This window comes from Ornithorhynchus anatinus, chromosome 11 (assembly GCF_004115215.2).
Source record: "Ornithorhynchus anatinus isolate Pmale09 chromosome 11, mOrnAna1.pri.v4, whole genome shotgun sequence".
Classification (NCBI taxonomy): Eukaryota; Metazoa; Chordata; class Mammalia; order Monotremata; family Ornithorhynchidae; genus Ornithorhynchus; species Ornithorhynchus anatinus.
The window spans coordinates 3,972,032-3,991,692 of NC_041738.1; the positions used below are offsets into that span (position 1 = coordinate 3,972,032).

Genomic DNA, 19,661 nt, shown 5'->3' on the forward strand with positions numbered 1-19,661 from the left:
CGTGAGCCTCAAGTGGGACAGGGACTGTGTCCAACCTGGTTATCTTGTATCTTCCCCAGCGCTTAGTACAATGTAACATAGTAAGCACTTAAATAACATTTAAAAAATAAAAAAAAAAGACAGGACACTTGGTCCCCATGTGACCGGGACATTTCTGGAGATCTCGAGAAGTCTCTCTGGGGTTCTAAAATAGGAAAAAAAAATGCCAAAGAACACCTCATACCCCCTGAAAACTTGAAACATTCCACGAGCCTTGATTTTCTAGCCCCACCCCCTGACCCTACTCCCTGCCAGGTTGGCTGACAGCTCATTTATTAAAGTCTCTCCTACACCAAAAAAACCCAAAAAACAGAAAAAGCACGATCCCCATCTTCAAAGGCTTTCTGAAATCACATTTCCTCCAGGAGGTCTTCCCCGCTTAATGTTTTTCTCCCCAGGTCATTCCCCTCCCACTACTACTCCCTCAGCACTTCCATACATATCGTTTTATTATTATTTTTGCACGCACTTGTTCACCAAACTCATCTTTCCTCTCTTTCCTCCCCACCCACCACTGGTAAACAATTTTGTGGCCACTTCCCACACTTAGCGCATAAGCTATTTGCAGGCGGGGATCACGTGTCTTGCTTCTGATACACTCTCAACAGTCCACTCTCCACAATACACAGTAAGCACTCAATAACTGAGAAGCAGCATGACCTAGTGGAAAGTCCGCGGGCCTGGGAGACAGAGGGTCTGGATTCTAATCCTGGCTCCGCCACCTGTCCGCTGTGTGACCTTGGGCAGGTCACTTCCCTTCTCTCGGCCCCGGTTACCTCCTCTGTAAAATGGGGACTAAAACCGTGAGTCCCACGGGGGACAGGGATTGTGTCCGACCTGATTATCTTGAATCTATCTCAGTGCTTAGTACAGTGCCTGGCACACAGCAATTAAATACCACTATAAAAAATTAATTGATCCTACTAGAGCCAGTCCTGTTTAAAGCCGACAGGAGATTTAATAAAGGTCCAACTTGCCTCTCCCATTCTCGCAGAACAAGAGCTGAATTTGACTTCACCATAGCAGCAATTTGGGGGAAAGAGAGGTGAGAGAAGAAAGATGGGGGTGTGGTTCGGCAGACAGAACTTTTGGATGGGTCACTGAGGAGAGCAATCCACTCCAGTCACTCAAATATTTTTCCGGTCTGTCTCCCTCTCTAGACTGTAAGCTCTTGGCGGGCAGGGATCGCGACTACCAACTCCATCATACTGTATTCCCCCCCCAAGCGCTCAGTACAGTGTTCTGCACAGAGTAAGTGCTCAATATATACCATTAATTGATCAAATTGCAGATTGAGGAGGTGCTGAGGGACCCGGGTTCCCCATGGACCCCCAAACCCTAGCGGGAACTGAGCCAGGAGCAGGCTGTGTACTTTCTGGTCCTACCACAGGGCTCGCCCGTCCCACAGCAATCCAGGTCAGACACTTGGGGAACACCGGGAGAAGTCAAAGACTGAGTCCCTGCTCTCAGGAAGCTTGCAGCCTACACGGAACCTGACATGTAGACTCCAGTTCAGGTAAGAGAAGAAGTAAAAAAATGGAGTCAGGAGACCCAGGTTCTAGTTCCCACCCCCATCACTGGTCTGGTGAGTGACCTTGGAGAAGTCACTTCACCTCTGTGGGCCTCAATTTCCTCATCTGTCAAAAGGAGACAAGATACCTCTTAAATCATCAGCACCCACGGAACAGGATGCCGGCCTGCTCTGATCGTTTTGGATCTACCTTCCAAAGTTTACCACCGAGGGAGCGCTTAATTCCGTTACTGTAACCATAATCACCAGCGGGTGGACTGACATATCCCTAGGTGCTGAAGTGGCTGGGAAATGACATGACTGGGTGGAGGGGGTGGTCAAGGGGGCAATCAGGGAGTGCTTCCAGGAGGAGGTGACTTTTTAGGAGGGCTCGGAAAGAGGGAGGGATGGAAGAACTAACTGAAGAGCGGGAGGAAGCCACCTCCTCTTTACTATCACCCACTTCTCCCAGTCTGATCTTGCCCCAAGTCATGGCACCTTGCTTTTCTTCCTGCTCCCACCACATGTAAACAAGGAAAGTGTCTGGCTTTCCCCTTAAATTGTAAGCTCCGTGAAGGGCAGAGAACATGCACCTTGCTTCTCTTATATTGTCCCACGTGTTCAGTACAGTGCCTAGAGCTAAGTAGGCTCAGTAAATACTACTGATGGATTGATTTATGAATCTCAGTGTGTGTACCATGTGCGTACCTGGACGAGGAACAGCATATAAACAGAGAACCAAGTAGCATAGGTTTCTGTGGGACTGGTGAATAATTCTATGCAAGTGACTGCCTAGGTCAAATTAGGTTGAACCTATTTTACTAGCATTTGTTTAGGAAGCGGCATGGCCTGTGGGTTCTAATCTCACTCCGCCACTTGTCTGCTGCGTGACCTTGGGCTAATCGCTTCACTTCTCTGGGCCTCAGTTACCTCATCTGGAAAATGGAGATTAATACTGTGAGTCCCATGTGGGACAGGGACTATGTCCAACCTGAGCAGTGTAGCTAACCCCAGGGCTTAGTACAGTGTCTGGCACATAGTAGCTTAACAAATGCTATAAAAAGACATCAAGGAATAATAAAAATAATATATTATTAGTAGCAGTGTGGCCTGATGAGAAGGACACAGGCCTGGGAATCAGGACCTGTGTTTTAATCCCAGTTCCGCCACTTGTCGGTTGTGCAATTTTGGGCAAGTCCCTTAACTTCTCTGTGGCTCCATTTCCTCATTTCCTCATCTGTAAAATGGGGATTCAACAACTGTTCTTCCTTCTATTTAGCCTGTGAGACCTATTTAGGGCAGAGACTGTGTCTGCTCTGTTCATCTTGTACACTCCCCAGAGTTTACTATAGTGCTTGGCACCCAGTAAACCCTTAACTAATAGCCCAGTTATCATCATCATCAAGGTAAAGAGCTTGAACATTTTAGGTAAGAGCAGGCAGGAAGCGGTACTACTAGGAATCTGGAGTAGCCTACAGGACTGATTCCCCTGCTGCTTGCTGACCTGGAGATCCCACTGGGGCAGATGGCAAACCCAGACACAGGATGCATCATCATTATGCACCCTTGGGCAGCCTATCTGCCCCCCCTTACCCACTCAGCCCTCCCCACCAGCCACCCTCCTCAAAACCTGCTTAGTGGCAGCATTTAACCGCCGCTATGTGCACAGGCATTTGGGGACACAGTACAACCGACACAAACATTGCCCCCAAGGAGCCTGCAATCTAATGGTGAACCTCAGGCCCCTCCAGACCCACCACATAAGCCCCACAAGAGACAGAGTCCATATCGAATTCCCACCTGTAGACTCTTGCCCAGCGCTTAGTACAGTGCTCTGCACACACATAAAATGTTTAATAAAACACCATGACCACTACTGAATGTCCCCTGTACTAAACGTTTGGGAGAGTGCAATATCATTTTTTAAAAATGGAATTTGCTAAGGGCTTACTATGTGCCAAGCACCATTCTAAATGCTGGGGTAAACACAACAATTATTATGGCAATCGTTAAGCGCTTACTGTGTGTGAGGCACTGTTCTAAGCGTTGGCATGGATACAAGTAAATTGGGATGGACACAGTCCCCCGTCCCACGTGGGGCTCACAATCTCAATCCCCATTTTCCAGGTGAGGTAACTGAGGCCCAGATAAATGAAGTGGCTTGCCCAAGGTCACACAGCAGACAAGTGCCAGAGCCAAGATTAGAACGCATGACCTTCCGACTCCCAGGCCCGTGCCCTCTCCACTGCACCACAGTCTCTGTCCCACATGGAGCTCAATCTTTCTCCTGATTTTATAGATGAGCTAAGTGAGGCACCGAGAAGTGAAGTGACTTGCCCAAGGTGGTAGACCTGAGATTAGAACCCAGGTCCTCTAGACTATAGGCTCGTTGTGGACAGTGAACGTGTCCGCTAACTCTGTTGTATTGTACTTTCCCACTTAGTACAGAGCACCGTAATATATGCTCAACAAATACTACAGACTGAGGTCCTCTCTGACTCAAGCCCGTGCTCTTTCATTCATTCAATAGCATTTATTGAGCGCTTACTATGTGCGCAGCACAGTATTAAGCGCTTGGAATGTACAATTCAGCAATAGAGACAATCCCTGCCCACACTGGGCTTACAGTCTAGAAGTGGGGAGACAGACATCAAAACAAGTAAACAGGCATCAATATAAATAAATAGAATTATAGGCCACGCTGTTTAGCGTTGGTAGACAAGATCCCTGCCCTCATGTAGTTTACAATCCAGCGGGGGAAGAGAGATGCTTAAATATATTTCAGGAGGGACACAGGGGGTGGGTGAGGGGACAGAGGAGGCGTCTGGTTGAAGGACACAGGAAGGTTGAGGGGAGGAGAGGAAGCCTCTGCCTCCTGCTCCTTGACCAAAGGCCTCCGCACTCTCTCAGGAGAAGATCAGTGCAATGGGACAGAACTCCCCTGGGGAAGGGGAGGGGCGGGGCGACAAAAAACAGAGGAGAGGAGCGGCTGCCCAAGGTCAAGGCTTGCGTCACAGGCCCCAGTCAAGGCTGGAACTCCCCAGGCTCCGCTCCCCGGCTCCCTCATCTCCCCACCCCGGGGTGGGAAGCACGGCCCAATTTATGAACCCGAAAAGTCCATAAGCTCCCAAGGCCCCACCCCTTCCCCTGCCAACCCAAAGGGGAAACGAAGCCACCAACCCGATACCCACAGTCACCGGCTCCAGCAAAGCACCGCCCAGCAGGAGTAGCAAAACCTCATAGGAGTCAGGGCTCAGGATTTTCGCCTCATTTGCGCTGGAGTTTATAAACACTCGGCACTTAGAAGCAGCTTGGCTTAGTGGACAGAGCTCGGGCCTGGGAGTCAGAAGGCCCTGGGTCTAATCCTGGCTCTGCCACTTTTCTGTTGTGTGTCACTTCTCTTCTCTGGGCCTCAGTTCCCTCATCTCGAAAATGGGGATTAACACTGTGAGCCCTATGTGGGACAGGGACTGTATCCAACCCGATTACCTTGTATCTAACCCAGCGCTTAGTTCAGTGTCTGGCACACAGTAAGCGCTTAATGAATACCACAATTATTAAATATTACTATTATTACCAGGATCCCCGGCAGGGTGGTCCCTGCCGGCCCCACAATGTGGCAGACACCCTCTTGTTGACCCCCTAATCTATCTTCCATCTCCCCCTCTAGACTGTAAACTCATCGTGGGCAGTGAACGTGACTGCTAATTCTTTTGTATTGTGCTCTCCCAAGCGTTCAGTGCAGTGCTCTGCACATAGTAAGCACTCAAATTCAACTGATACCAATTATTATTATTATACTGTAGCATGGCCTGGTGGATAGAGGATGGGCCCGGGAGTCAGAAGGACCTAAATTCTAATCCCAGCTCCGCCACTTGTCAGCTGAGTGGCCTTGGGTGAGTTACTTCTGTTCTCTATGCCTCAGTTCCCTCATCTGTAAAACGGGGATTAAGATGGTGAGCCCTGTGCGGGACCGGGACTGCATCCAACCCGATTAGCTTGTATCTTAGAGAAGCAGCGTGGCTCAGTGGAAAGAGCACGGGATTAGGAGTCAGAGGTCACAGCTCTGCCACTTATCAGCTGTGTGACTTTGGGCAAATCACTTAGCTTCTCGGTGCCTCAGTGACCTCATCTGTAAAATGGGGATTAAGACTGTGAGCCCTACATGGGGCAGCCCGACTACCTTGCATCTCCCCCAGCACTTAGAAAAGTGCTCTGCACATAGTAAGTGCTTAACAAATACCAACATTATTATTACCTATCTCAGTGCTTAGAACAGTGCCTGGCACATAATAAGAGTTTAACAAATATCACAATTATTACTATTACTCCCCCAATCACTTAGTACAGTGCTCTGCACACAGTAAATGCACTCGATAAATAGCACTGCTTGATCGGAGTAATATGAGGGCATCACAGGACACAAACGGGTTCTCCGCAGAACCGATACTGTGTCTGAGCGTGTCTCCGGGAGAACCCCTGAAGCCCCCACCCAACTCTCTTCCTTGGTCACGTCCCTGTCCCGGGTTCCCTGTGAAGCACCGCTTCCGGGCCACGGGACTCGGTATCAGGGACCGGTGTGGAAAGAGGCATCTCGGATGCTGCCTATAAGAAGACCTGACTCAAAGATGGCCAGTCCAAATCGGAGAAGGCACAGACCAGCTGGAAGCCAGGCAAGCGGCTTTCCCAATGGTTCCCAATGCTACAACCTTCCCTGCCTTTTACTTCTGCTCCATGACTCTCTTGTGGAAACTGAAATCACCTGTAGATTGTAAACTCTCTGTGGGCAGGGAATGTGTCTATTTATTGTTATACTGTACCCTCCCAAGCGCTTAGTACAGTGCTCTGCAAACCACAAGCACTCAATAAGTACGACTGACTGATTGACTAGGGCTGATCATTTGCAATTCACAAAAGAGACAAAAAAGGAAATCCGTTTCCCACCCACAGTCTTCAACCACCACACTCCCCACCTTCAAAGCCTTACTAAAAATCACACTTCCTTTTATGGTATTATTTACCTTGTGCCAGACACTGTAAAAAATAAAAAATGTTGGTATTTGTTAAGCGCTTACTATGTGCAGAACACTGTTCTAAGCGCTGGGGTAAACACAGGGGAATCAGGTTGTCCCATGTGGGGCTCACAGTCTTAATCCCCATTTTACAGATGAGGGAACTGAGGCACAGAGAAGTTAAGTGACTTGCCCACAGTCACACAGCTGACAAGTGGCAGAGCTGGGATTCGAACTCATGAGCCCTGACTCCAAAGCCCGTACTCTTTCCACTGCGCCACGCTGCTTCTCAGCTGTACCACTGTAGTGGTACACTACAGTACCACCACTTAACTGTACCAGTACCACTTTACCACAGTACCACAGTACACAGTACCACAGTACCAGTACCACTTTAGTACCACTGTACTAAACGCTGTAGGAGATACAAAATATTCAGGTCCCAAGTGGGGCTCAGAGTCTAAGCAGGAGGGAGAACAGGGTTCAAATCCCCATTTTGCAAATGAGGGAACCGAGGCAGAGAGAAAGGAAGTGACTTGCCCGAGGTCAACCAGCAGACAAGTGGAGGAGCTGGGATTAGAACCCATGTCCTTCTGACTCCCAGTCCTTTGATCCCAGGCCTAGGCCACGTTGCTTCTCCTCAAGATTGTAAACTCACTGCGGGCAGGGAACATGTCTATCGTCTCTTGCACCGAATTCTCCGAAGTCCTTAGTACAATGCTTTGCACAAAGTAAGCACTCAATATATAGCTTCTGTGATGACACCTTCCCTGACTAAGCCCTCATTTTCCCTACTCCCTCTCCCTTCTAAGCACCCATGTACTTGGATCTATATCCTTTAAGCACTTGACATTCACTCCCTCCTCAGCCCCACAGCACCTATGGACATATCCGTATTTTAATGTCCATCTCCCCCTCTAGTTGATCGTATTTACCAAGCGCTTACCGTGTGCAGAGCACTGTACTAAGCACTAGGGAGAGTACAATATAAACAGATACATTCCCTGCCTACGATGAGCTTACAGTCCAGGTTGTAAGCTCCTCGTGGGCAAGGAAAATGTCTTCTGTTTCCATTGCATTGGACTCTCCCTAGAGTTTGGCACAGTGCTCTGTTACCGTAAGTGCTCAATAAATACCCATTTGACCCAATTCACAGCTTTGGAAAGGACATAGCAAAGACCGCTTCCAAAATCTGTGAAACAAAATGAGTCCTTAGTGAGCAGACAACCAAAGTGGGGCTCTTGCTCAGTTCTAAGATCTAGGACAATTCTCCGCTCCTGAGTGGTGTCAGCGGAGAAGAGAACGTAGAAAGTTGTGTAAGTGATAAATTATCAGTCTTCTGAGGTTGCAAAATTCCAAGTAGGCTTTGAACCCCTATTGGTTAAAGGGGGCAAAGGGGAAAAAAAATCAGTTAAAAAGTCTCCTGGATTTTGGAGGGGAGGAGGGGGGGTAAAGGAAAACATGTAAATGATACTTATTTGAATGCAAAAAAAAAAAAATCAGTAGGGTCACGGTCATCCTGTGCGGATTTCGATGATGAATCGAAATAGATGAGGAAAGTCTTTTTTCTGTCGGGTAATGAGGGGGAGGAGTTGGTTCAAAAAAAAATAATAATAATCAGGAAACAATTGTCCACACGTATCCAACTCTAACCGGCCCCTGAATGACAATGACCCAAAGTGGCATTTTTCTTGGGCAAAGCTTCTGCAAGGTACTAGCCAGGATAAGGAAGTGGTGACCACAAAATCCGAACCCTCCCGGGCCCGAATTGGAGCTGGGGGGTGGGGGTGGGGGTTGGGGGAGGAGGGGGAAGTGAAAGGGAGGAGGGGAGAAATTCCCCTAGAATTTGTTTCAGTAACTTAGTTGGAGGAGAGGGAAGGGGGCCAGGGGACAGTTGGACATTTTTCAGGACTAAAGAATTGGGGTCCTGAGCTGGGGATCAGGGGGAGCTGGGGAGCGAAGGGGACCCTCCCCAACACACACAAATACACATACACCCCGAAAACATTGAGGAATCGGAGACTTCGAGGCCTCGAAGAAGCTGTTGAATCATTACACTCTGGGTTTGGCAGCTCACATTTCCCAAATCAACTTTTGCAATCTAATTCAACCCTCCATTTTGTCCGCCCTGATTGTAACAAATTACTTCACATTTTAAATTATTACGGGGGGGGGGGGGGTGTTGGGTGGGGAAGAGGAGGGATGATTGCCTTTTCATCTCTCTGCTTTTTTAACCCTACGGTAGGAGGCCGGGAGTTGGTGGTCGGTTTTAATTAGGATTAAGGCACAGCATCCGAGGGTCTCTGACTTTGTATGAAATGAAAAGGAAGGGGATGAGCTCAGGCTCCCGGGGGTAGGGGTGGGGGGGAACGACCCCAATTTCCCCGGGGGGAGGGGGAGAGGGTGTCCCATTCCCAGCTCTTCCCTGGTCAGAGCCCAGAGAGGAACCCTTAAAAGGGGAAGGGGGAACAAGCCGCCCCTGCCCCCCAGACCTAGGCCGGCCGGACCCCCCAGCAGGTGCCTCGGGGTCCCCTGGGGTCGGGGCTGGGAATGAGCTGGGAAAAAGCCCCCTCCCCCTCTTTGAAAGACCCATCCCCCCAAAGTCCCAGCAGCCCAGGAGTCCTCCCTTTGGGGTCGGGGGGTGAGAGAGAGGCGGGAAAAAGAGGCAGGGGGGAGGCAGAGGAAGTGGGGGGCCGGTTGGAGGCCCCTGCCCCTGCAGAAATGGGGAGGGGGCTCAGCTCCAAGGAAAAAAATTCTCCCCGCTTCAAACCCTCTCTGGCCGGAACCCTTGGGATCCTCTCCATCCCCGGGATGCCCCCCCGAAACCGTGGGAAAATCCGACGCCGGGACCCCCGGGGTCAAAGGTCGGGGGTCAAAGTCGGCCAGGAGGGGGGTGGGGGGCTGACAAGCCGGGGCCGGGAAGCCCCCTCCTTCTCTCCCCCGCCCCCAGGGGAGGACCCACTTACCGTGTCCCGGGGATCTCTCTCTCTCCGGGGGTCTCTCTCTCTCTCTCTGTCTCTCCGGGGGTGGGACGGTCCGGTCCCCCCCCCGGGACAGGGCAGAGCTGGGGGGGGTCAGTTGGGGAGGGGGGACGCGAGGAAGAATCGGGAGTTCCCGGGGGTCCCGGGGTCCGGGGGGAAGGAGGGAGGGGGCGGGCGGAGACCCCGAGCGGGGGGAGCCTGCGAGGCGGAGGGTCAGGAAACTTCAGCGCGGATGAGGTCACCGGGCTAAGAATAGAGGCATGACGTCATCCGGGCCCAATCCGGCCGGGAGGGAGGGGGGAGGGGGGAGGAGGCAGGAGACTCCGCCCAGACCCGCCCACATCCTCAGGGGCAGGTCCCGCCCCTCCCCTCCCCTCCCTTTCCCCCTCTCCTGCCCTTCCCCCTTTTCCCTCCCGTTCCCCTCCTTTCTCTCCCCCCTTTTCCCTCCCCTCTTTTCCTCCCCCTTTTCCCTCCCCCTTTCCCCCCCTCCCCAGTGCTGGGAAGCAGAGCCTCCTGGCTGCCTGCTTCGCCCACCCTCTGTCCTTGGCCTTTGCCCCCTCCTCCCACTCTCTCTCCCCCCTCCTTTTCCTCTCCCCTTGCCTCCTCCCGCTTCTCCCCTTTCCTCTCCTCCTTCCCTTCCCTCCTCCTCCTTCTCCCTTTCCTCTCCTCCTTCCTCTCCCCCCTCTCCTGCACCTTCCCCTTTCCTCTCCCTCACTCTCTCCCTCCTCCCTGCCCCTCTTCTAGCCCCTCACCCCCTCCAGTTTACCCCCCAACACACACACACACACACACTTCAATGGGGAGAGGAAAGGTGAAAAACTCACAACACACACTTCAATGGGGAGAGGAAAGGTGGAAAACTCACAACACACACACACACACACACACACTTCAATGGGGAGAGGAAAGGTGAAAAACTCACAACAGGGGAGAGGAAGTTTAACGCCCATCATCTCTCGGTGAAGAAGGGCTGGGGGCTTATAGGCAGTGAGAAGTAGTGTGGTTTAGCGGATAGGGCTCGGGCCTGGAAGTCAGAAGGACCTGCGTTCTAATCCCGCTTCTGCCACATGTCTGCAGTGTAACCTTGGGTAAGTCACGTCCCTTCTCTGGGCCTCAGTTACTTCCTCTGTACAAGGGGGCTTAAGAGTGTGAGCCCCGAGTGGGACTGGGACTGTGTCTAACCTGATTAACTTGTATTCACCCCAGTGTTTAGAACAGGGCTTGGTGCCTAGTGCTTAGGAGAAGCAGCGTGGCTCAGTGGAAAGAGCCTGGGCTTGGGAGTCAGAGGTCATGGGTTCGAATCCAGATTCTGCCACTTGCCAGCTGTGTGACTTAACTTCTCTGAGCCTCAGTTACCTCCTCTGTAAAGTGGGGATTAACTGTGAGTCTCATGTGGGACAACCTGATTACCTGAACACTTGTCGGCTGTGTGACTGTGGGCAAGTCACTTAACTTCTCTGTGCCTCAGTTACCTCATCTGTAAAATGGGGATTAAGACTGTGAGCCCCACGTGGGACGTCCTGATTCCCCTGTGTCTACCCCAGCGCTTAGAACAGTGCTCGGCACATAGTAAGCGCTTAGCAAATACCAACATTATTATTACCCTGTGTCTACCCCAGCACTCAGAACAGTGCTCTGCACATAGTAAGTGCTTAACAAATACCGACATTATTATTAGTAGTAGTAAGTGCTTAAGTACCCTAATTATTATTATTAGCAAGGGGCAGGCTTCAAACACCTATCATGTCAGAAAGAACAGATTTTGCGTCTCTTCAGCCCCCTGGGAGACGGGACTTGTCGGGTACTAGAAGTGGGCCGTGCAGGACGGAGTACGGCCCAAGGAGGCCAGATTTCCTGGTTTGGGCAGAACTTCCAGGCATTTTCAGGACTCTGCTCTTTCCGGCCCCTGGACGCGCCTCAGGCAAGAGGTAAGTGGAGAGGAGGCCTTAGCCACAGTGAGGGGACTGCCCCTGCTTGTCACCTCCACTAAAGGAGAAGAGTAGAAGTCTGCCGCTGTCATCTCCTCCACAGATGAACTGGTCCTCACAGACGTAATAGGCGTTTCGGGCCCTTGTCCACTTGATGACCCTGGGGACGGGGAGACGGGCTGCTCTCTGCCTGCTGCCCCCCAAGTCAGGCAGAAGTGCAGGGGCAGGTTGGGGGCTGCAGTGGCGGTAAGAAATGGCAGCAACCGTCCTTCCGGCCAGAAATATTAAATGGAAAGAGCCTGGCCTAGGAGTGGGAAGACCTGCCTTCCAACCCCAGCTCTGCCCCTTATCTGCTGGGTGATCTTGGGCAAATCACTTAACTTCTCTCTGCCTCAGTTTCCTCATCTGTTAAATGGGGATTAAGACTATGAGCCCTGTGTGGGACAGGGATTATGTCCAACCCAATTAAGCTGGTAACTACCCCAGTGTTGAGTATAGTGTCTGGCACAGAGTAAGTGCCTAAAAATACCACAAATATTATTATTAGTGGAAGAGAAGATAATTATGGTATTTATTAAGCAGTTACGATACACTAAGCACTGGGGTAGATACAGGAAAATCAAATCAGGCACGATCTCCCACACAATACAATCTGAAAGGTAGAGAGTGCAGATATCTTAAACCCCTTTTTTAAAGAGGGAAATGAGGCAGAGAAAGCTTAAGTTACTTGCCCATGGTCACACAGCCTGCAAGTAGCAGAGCCAGGATTATAGTCTCTAGACTATAAACTTGTTGTGGGCAGGAAATGTGCCTGCCAACTCTTGTAGTGTACTCTCCCAAGCATTTAGTACAGTGCTCTGCACACATCATCAATACATACCGATGATGATGATTAAAACCAGCTCTCCTAACTCTCACTCTTGAGCTCTTACTATTAAGCTACACTGCTTCTCCCTCAAGGAGCTTACAATCTCATGGGGGAACACAGATCCAGAATTAGGAAGAGGAAGAGAAGGAAAAGACAGGCAGGTGCATGAATAAGTTCTTCAATTGTAAAGGATGTAAAGTTTATTTTGGGGTGGAGATAGGGCAGAGGTTGGGTGAAGAGAGGAGCTATATCTGACCAGATTTCCAGGTTCTGGGAAGATCTCAGGGCTTGGTTTTGGTGCCACCTGGTCAGTATTTGTGGGCCGGTCCCACTCTTCAACCAGACGCTGTCCTGCCCGTGGATCCAGAGAAGTACTTACTGGTGGAGGTTCGGAGACGGATAGGATGGCTAGCGATACAGGTGCCTTCTGGGCCTTAACGCTGTTCGGAGGGCCTCTCCGAATCGGCCGGCTGTCCGCCTGCTGCCCCCGGTGCCCTCTGGTAGCCACATGCTGCCCGTACTGTGATAGCCCAGGGATCAGGACGCCCAGTGGTGCTCCCCGATGCCAGAGACCAGAGCTGAGTTCTGCGACCAGGAGCTAGGAGTTCCTTAGCGGCGGGGAAGGCAATTTCCGCCCCTGGGAAGGATGGAAATTAAGGTCACATTTCTTCAAAGAGGCCTTCCCCTACTAAGCCCTCCTTTCCCCTTCTCCCACTCCCTTCTACGTTGCCCTTTCTCCCTTTATTTATGCCCCCTCCCAGCCCCCACGGCACTTACGTCCATATCTGTCATTTATTTCTATTAATGTCTGTCTCCCCCCTAGACTGTCAGCTCCTTGCGGGCAGGGAATGTGTCTGTTTTTTGTTATATGGTATAACAATAAGGCTTTGAAGGGGGGGAGAGTAATTGGTGAATAAGAGGGGGAGAGTACAGTTTTCAGTTGCCTATCGCTGACTCATTATGATTGGGTACCAGATGCTCTTGTGCCCATTTTGGGGGAGCCCCAAGCATCCCTCCCCTGTATCCAAGTTCCTCAGCTCAGGTGATACCCCAGACTTCACACTAACCTGGAAGGAGGAGGAGGAGTAATAGTATTTATTAAGTGTACACTGTGCTCAGAGCACTTTACTAAGCACTGCGAAAGAGTACAGGGGTGGGAATTAGACATAGTCCTTGGCCCCCAAGGGACTCCCAATCTAGTAAGCAGAGTGGCCTAGTGGGAACAGCACGGGTTCTCACCCTGGCTCCACTGCTTGCTTGCTGGATGACGTTGGTCAAGTGTCAGCTGTGTGACTGTGGGCAAGTCACTTAACTTCTCTGTGCCTCAGTTACCTCATCTGTAAAATGGGGATTAAGACTGTGAGCCCCACGTGGGACAGCCTGATTCCCCTGTGTCTACCCCAGCGCTTAGAACAGTGCTCTGCACATAGTAAGCACTTAACAAATACCAACATTATTATTATTAAGTCACTTAACTTCTCTGGGCCTCAGTTTCCTTGTCTTTAGATTGGGGATTTAAGACCTGCGGGAGCGGGTCTGTTATTTTGTTACCCTATTTATTTCATCACCCTATTTATTTTGTCATTACCCTATTTATTTTGTTAATGAGATGTACATCACCTTGATTCTATTTATTTGCTATTGTTTTAATGAGATGTTCTTCCCCTTGATTCTATTTATTGCCATTGTTCTTGTCTGTCTTTCTCCCCCTATTAGACTGTAAGTCCGTCAAAGGGCAGGGACTGTCTCTATCTGTTACCGATTTATACATTCCAAGCGCTTAGTACAGTGCTCTGCACATAGTAAGCGCTCAATAAATACTATTGAATGAATGAATGAATTTTGTTCTCTCCCAGGAGCATAGTAGAGTGCTCTGCACACAGAAGGAGCTCAATAAATACTATCGATTGATTGTTCTTCCTCCTTCTTAAGACTGTGAGCCCCAAGTGGGGAAGGGACCGTGTGTCCAATGTTATTATCTGGTATCCACCCTAGTGCTTAGTACAGTGCTTGGTACATACTAAACGCTTAACAAATACGATTATTAGTTTAAAGTGGGGTGTGGAGAGAACTGGCGAAAGACCCATAAGGAAACAATATAAACACTAAAACACAATAAGAGATAAGGACAGATTCAGAAAATAAAAACAAAGAGGCATCAAGGAACCGTGGCTAGCGGAGGAGAGGTTGGGGCGCCTCATGGCTTCAGCGGCCACAACCACAGTGACCGCCACGGCTAAGGGCGGCCACCACGGTCTTCCCCACATTCTGCATTTGGTGGAGGCCTCGCGCTGCTTCTGCTTCCGTCCCTCTGGCCGCGGTGGGGAGGGGAAGGTCGGTATGAAGACCCCGGCGGGGGGTTCAAAGGAGGCAGAGACTGGTGTGGGGTGAGGGGGCCCCAGCGGGACCACTGCCGCTGCTTCAGGGGAACTCAAAGGCTCTGAAGAAAATGGCGGGGTTGGAGACAACCACGGAGCCCTTTGGAGAAACTCTCTAGAATCCTGTGAAATCGAATGTAATTCCACAAAATGGTGCGGCATGGCCTAGGCCTGAGGTCAAATAGCCACAATGCTACCTGCTTGCTGCGTGACCTTGGGCAAGGCCCTTAAATTCTCTGTGCCTCAGTTTCCTCAACTGTAAAATGGGGGTTAAATTCATTCATTCATTCAATCATTTATTGAGCGCTTATTGTGTGCAGAGCACTGAATTAAGCGCTTGGAAAGTACAATTCGGCAACAGATAGAGACAATCCCTACCCAACAACGGGCTCACGGTCTAGAAAGGGGAGACGGACAATGAAACAAAACAAGTAGACAGGCTTCGGTAGCATCCAAATAAACAAAATTATAGATATATACACATCATTAATAAAATAAATAGAATTATAACTCTGTACATATAGACACAAGTGCTTTAGCGCGAGGAAGGAGTTACAGCAGAGGGAGGGAGTCGGGGCGATAGACGGACAATAAAACAAAACAAGTAGACAGGCATCATTAGCATTAAAATAAATTATAGAGATATACACATCATTAGTAAAATCAATAGAATAATAAAATCAGCCTCCCTCCCACTTACACTGTGAGCCCCGTGTGGGACAGAGTCTGTGTCCAACCTGATGAACATGCATCTACCCCAGCGCTTAGTACAGTGCTTGACACATTGTAAGGGCTTAACAAATACCGAAATTATTATTGTGCTATGCCAAGTGTACAACTGATGCGGGGACATCACATGTGTCCAGTTGGGCGATAATTGGATGACCACCCCGCCAGACACCCAAGAGGTAATGGGCAAAGTTGGGCCCCTGACAGCCTTTCCCATGTCATTAGCATTACCCTCACCTGACAGCCCTCCCGCCGGCTAGAAGATTACTGTCATTTTTATTTTATGATTATCATTATCACCACTGATGATGTCATTGTGGTTTTTAACATTGTTATTGAGAGTGCAGAAGAACCAGCTGAAATGAACAGGAGAATTTGGATGCAGCTGGGGAGCTGGAAGGGAGGCAAGACCGCCACGTGTCTGCTGTGTGACCTTGGGCAAGTCACTTCACTTCTCCTCACCTCAGATACCTCAGCTGTAGATCGGGGATTAAGACTGTGAGGCCCATGGGGGACAGGGACTGTGTCCTGCCAGATTAACTTGTGTCTACCCCAGTTCTTAGTACGGCGCCCGGCACATATGAAGAACTTAACGAATACCATAAAAATAAAAGGCCAAAGCAAACTTTCTGGTCCAGAGAGGATCATCCCAATAAGGAATTGGGATTGGCTGATGGCAGCCCCCAGGGGTGGATTCTTGGGTCCAGGGTGGGGAGTGTGGGGGGAGGTTTGGGGCCGGTAACTGCTGAATGGTCAGTAGGTCCCTTTTGGAGATGGGTCATTCTCCCTTCTCCTGTGGCCTCTGAGGGGGAACAAAGACCTTGCAAAGTCAGGGAGATGTGGAAATGAGCTTTCAAAGGAGAGCGCTTGGTTGCTAGGCAACTGGCATTTAGCCAGAATCAGCCCAATTCCATCTCACAAGACTCTCTGGGGGTGGGGAAGGTAGACGACTCCCTTCCACCCCCCACCCCACCACCACCAAAATTTGGGAAGGAAGCACTCCACTCCATCCCCAAATCCAGCATGGCTTAGTCGAAAGAACACCTGCCTGGGAGTCAGGGAAGCTGGGTTCTAATTCCAGCTCCCCCACTTGCCTGCTGTGTGACCTAGGGCAAATCTCTGCTTTTTTTAATCGGTATTTGTTAAGCGCTAACAATGTGCCAGGCACTGTGCTAAAAGCTGAGGTAGATAGAAGATAATCAGGTTCTCTGGACCTCAGTTTTCTCAGCTGAAAAATGGGGGTTCAGACCCTGTTCATCCTCCCCTTTAGACTCTGAGCCCCATGCTGGACGGGAATGTGTCCGATTTGATTATTCTATATCTACCTCAGCGTTTCCCACGGCACTTCATGAATCAATCAATCCATCGATGGTATTTATTGAGGGCTAACTGTACTAGACACTTGGGAGAGTGCAATACATAGTAAGTCCATAACAAACAATAATGATTGTGGTTTTGTTAAGTGCTTACTATATGCCAAGCGCCGTCTTAAGCGCCAGGTGGTATAGATGCAGTTCTTGCCCCTCTCTGGACTTATAATCTCAGAGGGCTTCAGGACAGGTGTTGAGTCCCCATTTTACAGAAGAGGGAACTGAGGCACGGAGAGTGAAGTGACTTGCCCAAGGTCGCCCAGCAGGCACAGGTGGCCGAGTCAGAATTAGGCTCACAGTCTAAGTAGGAGGGAAAACAGGTATGGGTACCCATTTGACAGATGAGGAAATTGAGGCACGGAGAAGTTAAGGGATTTGCCCAAGGTGAAACAACAGACCTGCTGACTCCCAGGCTCCTGCTCTTTCCACTAGACCATACTGCTTCTAAGTCCTAGTGTTTACAATCTAAAGGAACTTTACTCCTCTGAGTTTGACAGGGCTCAGCGTTACATGACAGGGGGACCCCCCCCACACCCAAAAAAAGAATTTCAATTCCCTTTCAACTCATGTAGACAGCTCTGTTCAGGGTGTCAGAATACTGTGCAGTCTTTGAGGGCTGAAAAGAACACCCTCCCTCTTCATATACGTCAAACCATCACCCTCCCCATCTTCAAGGCCTTGTCGAAGACACGTCTCCTCCAAGAGGTCTTCCCTGACTATGCCCTCATTTCCTATGCTCCCCCTCTCTTCTTCATCACCCTTACACTTGGATTTGCACCCCTTCTTCACCCCTTCCTCTGCCCCAAAGCACTTATGTACCTGTCTGTAATTCATTTATATTAATAATAATAATGAAGGCATTTAAGTGCTTACTCTGTGCAAAGCACCATTCTAAGTGCTGTGCAGGGGGATTACAAGGTGATGAGGTTGTCCCACGTGGCGCTCATAGTCTTCATCCCCACTTTCCGGATGAGGTAACTGAGGCACAGAGAAGTGAAGTGACTTGCCCAGAGTCACAAAGCTGACAAGCGGCAGGGTCGGGATTAGAACTCATGACCTCTGACTTGCAAGCCCGGCCTTTTGACCCTGAGCCACGCTATGTCTGTCTCCCCGCTCTAAACTGTAAGCTCAGTGAGGGCAGGGAATGCGTCTACCAGCTCTGATCTCTCCGAAGCGCTTATTCATTCAATAGTATTTATTGAGCGCTTACTATGTGCAGAGCACTGTACTAAGCGCTTGGGATGAACAAGTCGGCAACAGATAGAGACAGTCCCTGCCGTTTGACGGGCTTACGGTCTAATCGGGGGAGACGGACAGACAAGAACGATGGCACTAAACAGCGTCAAGGGGAAGAACATCTCGTAAAAACAATGGCAACTAAATAGAATCGAGGCGATGTACAATTCATTAACAAAATAAATAGGGTAACGAAAATATATACAGTCGAGCGGACGAGTACAGTGCTGTGGGGATGGGAAGGGAGAGGTGGAGGAGCAGAGGGAAAAGGGGAAAATGAGGCTTTAGCTGCGGAGAGGTAAAGGGGGGATGGCAGAGGGAGTAGAGGGGGAAGAGGAGCTCAGTCTGGGAACGCCTCTTGGAGGAGGTGATTTTTAAGTAGGGTTTTGAAGAGGGGAAGAGAATCAGTTTGGCGGAGGTGAGGAGGGAGGGCGTTCCGGGACCGCGGGAGGACGTGACCCGGGGGTCGACGGCGGGATGGGCGAGACCGAGGGACGGTGAGGAGGTGGGCGGCGGAGGAGCGGAGCGTGCGGGGTGGGCGGTAGAAAGAGAGAAGGGAGGAGAGGTAGGAAGGGGCAAGGTGATGGAGAGCCTCGAAGCCTAGAGTGAGGAGTTTTTGTTTGGAGCGGAGGTCGATAGGCAACCACTGGAGTTGTTTAAGAAGGGGAGTGACATGCCCAGATCGTCTCTGCAGGAAGATGAGCCGGGCAGCGGAGTGAAGAATAGACCGGAGCGGGGCGAGAGAGGAGGAAGGGAGGTCAGAGAGAAGGCTGACACAGTAGTCTAGCTGGGATATAACGAGAGCCCGTAATAGTAAGGTAGCCGCCTGGGTGGAGAGGAAAGGGCGGATCTTGGCGATATTGTAGAGGTGAAACCGGCAGGTCTTGGTAACGGATAGGATGTGTGGGGTGAACGAGAGGGACGAGTCAAGGATGACACCGAGATTGCGGGCCTGCGGGACGGGAAGGACGGTCGTGCCATCCACGGTGATAGAGAAGTCTGGGAGCGGACCGGGTTTGGGGGGGAAGATGAGGAGCTCAGTCTTGTTCATGTTGAGTTTTAGGTGGCGGGCCGACATCCAGGTGGAGACGTCCCGGAGGCAGGAGGAGATGCGAGCCCGAAGGGAGGGGGAGAGGACAGGGGCGGAGATGTAGATCTGCGTGTCATCTGCGTAGAGATGGTAGTCAAAGCCGTGAGAGCGAATGAGTTCACCGAGGGAGTGAGTGTAAATGGAGAACAGAAGAGGGCCAAGAACTGACCCTTGAGGAACTCCAACAGTTAAAGGATGGGAGGGGGAGGAGGCTCCAGCGTAGGAGACCGAGAATGATCGGCCAGAGAGGTAAGAGGAGAACCAGGAGAGGACAGAGTCCGTTAAGCCAAGGTGAGATAAGGTATGGAGGAGGAGGGGATGGTCGACAGTGTCAAAGGCAGCAGAGAGGTCAAGGAGGATAAGAATGGAGTAGGAGCCATTGGATTTGGCAAGAAGGAGGTCACGGGTGACCTTAGAGAGAGCAGTCTCGGTAGAGTGGAGGGGACGGAAGCCAGATCGGAGGGGGTCTAGGAGAGAATGGGAATTAAGGAATTCTAGGCATCGATCGTAGACGACTCGT

At 50.5% G+C, this 19,661-nt stretch overlaps 1 protein-coding gene across 4 annotated transcripts in view; it reads right to left on the reverse strand.

The window, feature by feature from the left end:
• DUSP16 (dual specificity phosphatase 16) overlaps positions 1–12,966 on the reverse strand; it is a 34,263-nt gene extending 21,297 nt beyond the window's left edge. For 3 of the 4 annotated variants that reach the window (XM_029075451.1, XM_029075453.1, XM_029075452.1), the window contains exon 1: positions 9,528–9,643. The gene's annotated coding sequence lies outside the window, so the exon portion shown is untranslated. Of the gene's footprint in view, positions 1–9,527; positions 9,644–12,717 lie in introns of those variants that run through there. The other variant, XM_029075454.2, reaches the window with a different exon arrangement.
• Between the last annotated feature and the right edge of the window lie 6,695 nt (positions 12,967–19,661).